The following is an 8760-nucleotide window of genomic DNA, read 5'->3' as shown; positions in this document are numbered from 1 at the left end:
CAAAAACACATCCAATTCTTTCCTGGATCGAAATAAATCTCAATTAAACTAAGAAATAAACCGAAATTACTTAAGGAATAAAAAATTTGATCAATACTTATTAGCAGCATCAAGTGAAGCTCAATTAACAAACAAATGAACCGAAATTATTTTAGTTCTAAACAAACAGTCAAAAAGACTCAATCATCAACAAAAAACATCGAATTCCTTTCTGGATCCAAATGAACCTCAAATAAACTAGGAAATGAAACGAAATTATTTAAGGAATAAAAAACTTGGCCAATAATTAACAACAACATCAAGTAAACTTCAGTTAATTCACAAATGAATCGAAATTAGTTCAGTCTTGGACAAGTAGTTAAAAAGACTCAATCATCAACAAAAACACATCTAATTCATTCCTGAATCCAAATAAATCTCAATTAAACTAAAAAATGTACCGAAATTACTTAAGGAATAAAAAATTTGATCAATACTTTTCAACAGCATAAAGTGAATCTCAATTAACACACAAATGAACTGAAATTATTTTAGTTCTAAACAAACAGTAAAAAAGACTCAATCATCAACAAAAACACATCGAGTTCATTTATGGATCCAAATGAACCTCAAATAAACTAGGAAATAAACCGAAATTACTTAAGGAATAAAAAACTTGGTTAATACTTAATAACAACATCAAGCGAACCTCAGTTAATTCACAAATGAATCGAAATTAATTTAATTTTGATCAAGCAGTAAAAAAGACTCAATTATCAACAGAAACACATCCAATTCATTCCTGGATACAAATAAATCTTAATTAAACTAAGAAATGACCCGAAATTACTTAAGGAATAAAAAATTTGATCAATGCTTATCAACAGCATCAAGTGAACCTTAATTAACACACAAACGAACCAAAATTATTTTAGTTCTAAAAAAATAGTCAAAAAGACTCAATCATCAACAAAAACACATCAAATTCACTTCTGGATCCAAATAAGCCTCAAATAAACTAAGAAATGAATCGAAATTATTTAAGAAATAAAAAACTAGGTCAATACTAAACAACAACATCAAGTAAATTTCAGTTAATTCACAAATGAATCGAAATTAGTTCAGTTTTGAACAATTAGTCAAAAAGACTCAATCATCAACAAAAACACATCCAATTCTTTCCTGGATCGAAATAAATCTCAATTAAACTAAGAAATAAACCGAAATTGCTTAAGGAAAAAAAATTTGATCAATACTTATTAGCACCATCAAGTGAAGCTCAATTAACAAACAAATGAACCGAAATTATTTTAGTTCTAAACAAACAGTCAAAAAGACTCAATCATCAACAAAAAACATCGAATTCCTTTCTGGATCCAAATGAACCTCAAATAAACTAGGAAATGAAACGAAATTATTTAAGGAATAAAAAACTTGGCCAATAATTAACAACAACATCAAATAAACTTCAGTTAATTCACAAATGAATCGAAATTAGTTCAGTCTTGGACAAGCAGTTAAAAAGACTCAATCATTAACAAAAACACATCTAATTCATTCCTGAATCCAAATAAATCTCAATTAAACTAAAAAATGTACCGAAATTACTTAAGGAATAAAAAATTTGATCAATACTTTTCAACAGCATAAAGTGAATCTCAATTAACACACAAATGAACTGAAATTATTTTAGTTCTAAACAAACAGTAAAAAAGACTCAATCATCAACAAAAACACATCGAGTTCATTTATGGATCCAAATGAACCTCAAATAAACTAGGAAATAAACCGAAATTACTTAAGGAATAAAAAACTTGGTTAATACTTAATAACAACATCAAGCGAACCTCAGTTAATTCACAAATGAATCGAAATTAATTTAATTTTGATCAAGCAGTAAAAAAGACTCAATTATCAACAGAAACACATCCAATTCATTCCTGGATACAAATAAATCTTAATTAAACTAAGAAATGACCCGAAATTACTTAAGGAATAAAAAATTTGATCAATGCTTATCAACAGCATCAAGTGAACCTTAATTAACACACAAACGAACCAAAATTATTTTAGTTCTAAAAAAATAGTCAAAAAGACTCAATCATCAACAAAAACACATCAAATTCACTTCTGGATCCAAATAAGCCTCAAATAAACTAAGAAATGAATCGAAATTATTTAAGAAATAAAAAACTAGGTCAATACTAAACAACAACATCAAGTAAATTTCAGTTAATTCACAAATGAATCGAAATTAGTTCAGTTTTGAACAATTAGTCAAAAAGACTCAATCATCAACAAAAACACATCCAATTCTTTCCTGGATCGAAATAAATCTCAATTAAACTAAGAAATAAACCGAAATTGCTTAAGGAATAAAAAATTTGATCAATACTTATTAGCAGCATCAAGTGAAGCTCAATTAACAAACAAATGAACCGAAATTATTTTAGTTCTAAACAAACAGTCAAAAAGACTCAATCATCAACAAAAAACATCGAATTCCTTTCTGGATCCAAATGAACCTCAAATAAACTAGGAAATGAAACGAAATTATTTAAGGAATAAAAAACTTGGCCAATAATTAACAACAACATCAAGTAAACTTCAGTTAATTCACAAATGAATCGAAATTAGTTCAGTCTTGGACAAGCAGTTAAAAAGACTCAATCATCAACAAAAACACATCTAATTCATTCCTGAATCCAAATAAATCTCAATTAAACTAAAAAATGTACCGAAATTACTTAAGGAATAAAAAATTTGATCAATACTTTTCAACAGCATAAAGTGAATCTCAATTAACACACAAATGAACTGAAATTATTTTAGTTCTAAACAAACAGTAAAAAAGACTCAATCATCAACAAAAACACATCGAGTTCATTTATGGATCCAAATGAACCTCAAATAAACTAGGAAATAAACCGAAATTACTTAAGGAATAAAAAACTTGGTTAATACTTAATAACAACATCAAGCGAACCTCAGTTAATTCACAAATGAATCGAAATTAATTTAATTTTGATCAAGCAGTAAAAAAGACTCAATTATCAACAGAAACACATCCAATTCATTCCTGGATACAAATAAATCTTAATTAAACTAAGAAATGACCCGAAATTACTTAAGGAATAAAAAATTTGATCAATGCTTATCAACAGCATCAAGTGAACCTTAATTAACACACAAACGAACCAAAATTATTTTAGTTCTAAAAAAATAGTCAAAAAGACTCAATCATCAACAAAAACACATCAAATTCACTTCTGGATCCAAATAAGCCTCAAATAAACTAAGAAATGAATCGAAATTATTTAAGAAATAAAAAACTAGGTCAATACTAAACAACAACATCAAGTAAATTTCAGTTAATTCACAAATGAATCGAAATTAGTTCAGTTTTGAACAATTAGTCAAAAAGACTCAATCATCAACAAAAACACATCCAATTCTTTCCTGGATCGAAATAAATCTCAATTAAACTAAGAAATAAACCGAAATTGCTTAAGGAATAAAAAATTTGATCAATACTTATTAGCAGCATCAAGTGAACCTCAATTAACAAACAAATGAACCGAAATTATTTTAGTTCTAAACAAACAGTCAAAAAGACTCAATCATCAACAAAAAACATCGAATTCCTTTCTGGATCCAAATGAACCTCAAATAAACTAGGAAATGAAACGAAATTATTTAAGGAATAAAAAACTTGGCCAATAATTAACAACAACATCAAGTAAACTTCAGTTAATTCACAAATGAATCGAAATTAGTTCAGTCTTGGACAAGTAGTTAAAAAGACTCAATCATCAACAAAAACACATCTAATTCATTCCTGAATCCAAATAAATCTCAATTAAACTAAAAAATGTACCGAAATTACTTAAGGAATAAAAAATTTGATCAATACTTTTCAACAGCATAAAGTGAATCTCAATTAACACACAAATGAACTGAAATTATTTTAGTTCTAAACAAACAGTAAAAAAGACTCAATCATCAACAAAAACACATCGAGTTCATTTATGGATCCAAATGAACCTCAAATAAACTAGGAAATAAACCGAAATTACTTAAGGAATAAAAAACTTGGTTAATACTTAATAACAACATCAAGCGAACCTCAGTTAATTCACAAATGAATCGAAATTAATTTAATTTTGATCAAGCAGTAAAAAAGACTCAATTATCAACAGAAACACATCCAATTCATTCCTGGATACAAATAAATCTTAATTAAACTAAGAAATGACCCGAAATTACTTAAGGAATAAAAAATTTGATCAATGCTTATCAACAGCATCAAGTGAACCTTAATTAACACACAAACGAACCAAAATTATTTTAGTTCTAAAAAAATAGTCAAAAAGACTCAATCATCAACAAAAACACATCAAATTCACTTCTGGATCCAAATAAGCCTCAAATAAACTAAGAAATGAATCGAAATTATTTAAGAAATAAAAAACTAGGTCAATACTAAACAACAACATCAAGTAAATTTCAGTTAATTCACAAATGAATCGAAATTAGTTCAGTTTTGAACAATTAGTCAAAAAGACTCAATCATCAACAAAAACACATCCAATTCTTTCCTGGATCGAAATAAATCTCAATTAAACTAAGAAATAAACCGAAATTGCTTAAGGAATAAAAAATTTGATCAATACTTATTAGCAGCATCAAGTGAACCTCAATTAACAAACAAATGAACCGAAATTATTTTAGTTCTAAACAAACAGTCAAAAAGACTCAATCATCAACAAAAAACATCGAATTCCTTTCTGGATCCAAATGAACCTCAAATAAACTAGGAAATGAAACGAAATTATTTAAGGAATAAAAAACTTGGCCAATAATTAACAACAACATCAAGTAAACTTCAGTTAATTCACAAATGAATCGAAATTAGTTCAGTCTTGGACAAGTAGTTAAAAAGACTCAATCATCAACAAAAACACATCTAATTCATTCCTGAATCCAAATAAATCTCAATTAAACTAAAAAATGTACCGAAATTACTTAAGGAATAAAAAATTTGATCAATACTTTTCAACAGCATAAAGTGAATCTCAATTAACACACAAATGAACTGAAATTATTTTAGTTCTAAACAAACAGTAAAAAAGACTCAATCATCAACAAAAACACATCGAGTTCATTTATGGATCCAAATGAACCTCAAATAAACTAGGAAATAAACCGAAATTACTTAAGGAATAAAAAACTTGGTTAATACTTAATAACAACATCAAGCGAACCTCAGTTAATTCACAAATGAATCGAAATTAATTTAATTTTGATCAAGCAGTAAAAAAGACTCAATTATCAACAGAAACACATCCAATTCATTCCTGGATACAAATAAATCTTAATTAAACTAAGAAATGACCCGAAATTACTTAAGGAATAAAAAATTTGATCAATGCTTATCAACAGCATCAAGTGAACCTTAATTAACACACAAACGAACCAAAATTATTTTAGTTCTAAAAAAATAGTCAAAAAGACTCAATCATCAACAAAAACACATCAAATTCACTTCTGGATCCAAATAAGCCTCAAATAAACTAAGAAATGAATCGAAATTATTTAAGAAATAAAAAACTAGGTCAATACTAAACAACAACATCAAGTAAATTTCAGTTAATTCACAAATGAATCGAAATTAGTTCAGTTTTGAACAATTAGTCAAAAAGACTCAATCATCAACAAAAACACATCCAATTCTTTCCTGGATCGAAATAAATCTCAATTAAACTAAGAAATAAACCGAAATTGCTTAAGGAATAAAAAATTTGATCAATACTTATTAGCAGCATCAAGTGAACCTCAATTAACAAACAAATGAACCGAAATTATTTTAGTTCTAAACAAACAGTCAAAAAGACTCAATCATCAACAAAAAACATCGAATTCCTTTCTGGATCCAAATGAACCTCAAATAAACTAGGAAATGAAACGAAATTATTTAAGGAATAAAAAACTTGGCCAATAATTAACAACAACATCAAGTAAACTTCAGTTAATTCACAAATGAATCGAAATTAGTTCAGTCTTGGACAAGCAGTTAAAAAGACTTAATCATCAACAAAAACACATCTAATTCATTCCTGAATCCAAATAAATCTCAATTAAACTAAAAAATGTACCGAAATTACTTAAGGAATAAAAAATTTGATCAATACTTTTCAACAGCATAAAGTGAATCTCAATTAACACACAAATGAACTGAAATTATTTTAGTTCTAAACAAACAGTAAAAAAGACTCAATCATCAACAAAAACACATCGAGTTCATTTATGGATCCAAATGAACCTCAAATAAACTAGGAAATAAACCGAAATTACTTAAGGAATAAAAAACTTGGTTAATACTTAATAACAACATCAAGCGAACCTCAGTTAATTCACAAATGAATCGAAATTAATTTAATTTTGATCAAGCAGTAAAAAAGACTCAATTATCAACAGAAACACATCCAATTCATTCCTGGATACAAATAAATCTTAATTAAACTAAGAAATGACCCGAAATTACTTAAGGAATAAAAAATTTGATCAATGCTTATCAACAGCATCAAGTGAACCTTAATTAACACACAAACGAACCAAAATTATTTTAGTTCTAAAAAAATAGTCAAAAAGACTCAATCATCAACAAAAACACATCAAATTCACTTCTGGATCCAAATAAGCCTCAAATAAACTAAGAAATGAATCGAAATTATTTAAGAAATAAAAAACTAGGTCAATACTAAACAACAACATCAAGTAAATTTCAGTTAATTCACAAATGAATCGAAATTAGTTCAGTTTTGAACAATTAGTCAAAAAGACTCAATCATCAACAAAAACACATCCAATTCTTTCCTGGATCGAAATAAATCTCAATTAAACTAAGAAATAAACCGAAATTGCTTAAGGAATAAAAAATTTGATCAATACTTATTAGCAGCATCAAGTGAACCTCAATTAACAAACAAATGAACCGAAATTATTTTAGTTCTAAACAAACAGTCAAAAAGACTCAATCATCAACAAAAAACATCGAATTCCTTTCTGGATCCAAATGAACCTCAAATAAACTAGGAAATGAAACGAAATTATTTAAGGAATAAAAAACTTGGCCAATAATTAACAACAACATCAAGTAAACTTCAGTTAATTCACAAATGAATCGAAATTAGTTCAGTCTTGGACAAGCAGTTAAAAAGACTTAATCATCAACAAAAACACATCTAATTCATTCCTGAATCCAAATAAATCTCAATTAAACTAAAAAATGTACCGAAATTACTTAAGGAATAAAAAATTTGATCAATACTTTTCAACAGCATAAAGTGAATCTCAATTAACACACAAATGAACTGAAATTATTTTAGTTCTAAACAAACAGTAAAAAAGACTCAATCATCAACAAAAACACATCGAGTTCATTTATGGATCCAAATGAACCTCAAATAAACTAGGAAATAAACCGAAATTACTTAAGGAATAAAAAACTTGGTTAATACTTAATAACAACATCAAGCGAACCTCAGTTAATTCACAAATGAATCGAAATTAATTTAATTTTGATCAAGCAGTAAAAAAGACTCAATTATCAACAGAAACACATCCAATTCATTCCTGGATACAAATAAATCTTAATTAAACTAAGAAATGACCCGAAATTACTTAAGGAATAAAAAATTTGATCAATGCTTATCAACAGCATCAAGTGAACCTTAATTAACACACAAACGAACCAAAATTATTTTAGTTCTAAAAAAATAGTCAAAAAGACTCAATCATCAACAAAAACACATCAAATTCACTTCTGGATCCAAATAAGCCTCAAATAAACTAAGAAATGAATCGAAATTATTTAAGAAATAAAAAACTAGGTCAATACTAAACAACAACATCAAGTAAATTTCAGTTAATTCACAAATGAATCGAAATTAGTTCAGTTTTGAACAATTAGTCAAAAAGACTCAATCATCAACAAAAACACATCCAATTCTTTCCTGGATCGAAATAAATCTCAATTAAACTAAGAAATAAACCGAAATTGCTTAAGGAATAAAAAATTTGATCAATACTTATTAGCAGCATCAAGTGAACCTCAATTAACAAACAAATGAACCGAAATTATTTTAGTTCTAAACAAACAGTCAAAAAGACTCAATCATCAACAAAAAACATCGAATTCCTTTCTGGATCCAAATGAACCTCAAATAAACTAGGAAATGAAACGAAATTATTTAAGGAATAAAAAACATGGCCAATAATTAACAACAACATCAAGTAAACTTCAGTTAATTCACAAATGAATCGAAATTAGTTCAGTCTTGGACAAGCAGTTAAAAAGACTCAATCATCAACAAAAACACATCTAGTTCATTCCTGAATCCAAATAAATCTCAATTAAACTAAAAAATGTACCGAAATTACTTAAGGAATAAAAAATTTGATCAATACTTTTCAACAGCATAAAGTGAATCTCAATTAACACACAAATGAACTGAAATTATTTTAGTTCTAAACAAACAGTAAAAAAGACTCAATCATCAACAAAAACACATCGAGTTCATTTATGGATCCAAATGAACCTCAAATAAACTAGGAAATAAACCGAAATTACTTAAGGAATAAAAAACTTGGTTAATACTTAATAACAACATCAAGCGAACCTCAGTTAATTCACAAATGAATCGAAATTAATTTAATTTTGATCAAGCAGTAAAAAAGACTCAATTATCAACAGAAACACATCCAAATCATTCCTGGATA

This window comes from Arachis hypogaea, chromosome 11 (genome assembly GCF_003086295.3).
Source record: "Arachis hypogaea cultivar Tifrunner chromosome 11, arahy.Tifrunner.gnm2.J5K5, whole genome shotgun sequence".
Classification (NCBI taxonomy): Eukaryota; Viridiplantae; Streptophyta; class Magnoliopsida; order Fabales; family Fabaceae; genus Arachis; species Arachis hypogaea.
This window is presented reverse-complemented; position numbering follows the sequence as displayed.